Raw genomic sequence first — 1643 nt, forward strand, 5'->3', positions numbered from 1 at the left:
CGTCAGGTGTCAGCAGTGCGGGGCGGCGTGGGCGCGGACGCGGTCGAGTTTGCCCGTCGTAAAGCGGGGGACAAAACAGTGTGTCCGCCCAACGTGGGGCTCGAACCCACGACCCTGGGATTAAGAGTCCCATGCTCTACCGACTTTTTTTTTTTTTTTTAAACACTTTTATTCGTTTAAAGAATTAACAGGGAAAAATATACATAACATTGCGTTACAAGTTGTTAAATAAAAATGGTGGTGTAAAGTTAAAGAACTTTGAAAAAACCCTGTCAATCATTGTGCGGTATTGAACCGTAGTTTTCCGTTTAGGATCCTGGTGCTAAGACCGTTTGTATGTCGATCAGATGGAACTCGACTCAGCAGACGCCAGAGTGTGTGCGTCGCTACTCCTCGCCTGTGCAATGCGCACGCAGCTGTCTGCTGCCGGCGATACTCCTTTCATCTCCTTCCCCTTCCCCTCCCCTCCTGTCAATACTCCGTCTTTTTCTCCGTGTCTTTGCTTCGTTTCCCACACTGTGTAAACTTTTTATTCTGTTGTTTCTGTGTTTTGCCTCAGCCTCTCCACACAAACAAGAATTTACAATTCAAATCTCAAATTCAGGTACAGATAAAATTTCAGAGACAATATCATTTAAATTTCAAAACATCGGTCTGCAATTTCCATTTTTCTTTCTTCTTTTCGGTTCATTCTTCTGCTCGTTCAATAATCTTCCAGGTTTCCATTCTTCTCCCGACGCCATCATTCTTAACTTGCCTCTTAATCTTTCGAATTCTTGATCTCGTTGCACGCCCCCCCTCGCCGCCGCTGTGACCGGGTGTTGATGCTGGTCGTGGCTGCCGGCAGCGCGCTGCGCGTCGGCTGCTGGCCTGCCGGGAGGCGGGCCGCCGCTGGCTGCGACGTCACCGTCGCTTGGCGTGGCCGGCTCGGGCTGGGACGCTTCCGAATCGTTTCTTCTCGCCGCCGATTCCGGCTGCGTTCGACATGCGGCACGAAAATGTCCGGTGCCGCCGCACTTTCTGCATGTTTTCGGTTGACCAGGATATGACACTTTCACTTCTACATTCTTGACTCGAATAAAGCTCGGTATTTCTTTCTTCAAAATCATCAGCACTTTTCGGTCTCCATTACGAATACCTTTAAACGGGCCGTCTTCAAACCGATCTTCACGCACTTTCAAAACTCTTCCGAACTCTTCCATGGGCAACATAACCTCTTCCTTGTCTGCCTCGGGAGGCAGGTTTTGGACTGTTACTGACCTCAACTTTCTTCCGCTCGCAGTAACTACAGCATATTCATTGGTGCCATCTTCTTTCTTCCAATTAAATCCTTGTTCATCAGGAATCTTGTACGCAGACGACGCGACCAGCTGGATGCGGACGCAGTCTTCAACTTCTTGCACACAATCCAAATCACTTGGTTCAAGACCAATCGCTTCTAAACATCTCACAAGGTTCTCTTGACTCGGCTTCCAATTCTCAGTAAACCACAGCGAAACAGTATTCATTTTCAGTTCTTCAATTCACATAACAAAAATCAAAACAACAACATTTCCCGCGCGCAGCTTCTCTCGGGAGCTGCCTCCGGCGTCCGTTACCCTCGGCGGTTGGGGCCAGACTGAGCTAGCCGGGCTGCGTGGGTG

This window comes from Frankliniella occidentalis, unplaced genomic scaffold (genome assembly GCF_000697945.3).
Source record: "Frankliniella occidentalis isolate FOCC.00 unplaced genomic scaffold, Focc_3.1 Scaffold77, whole genome shotgun sequence".
In the NCBI taxonomy this organism is placed as follows: Eukaryota; Metazoa; Arthropoda; class Insecta; order Thysanoptera; family Thripidae; genus Frankliniella; species Frankliniella occidentalis.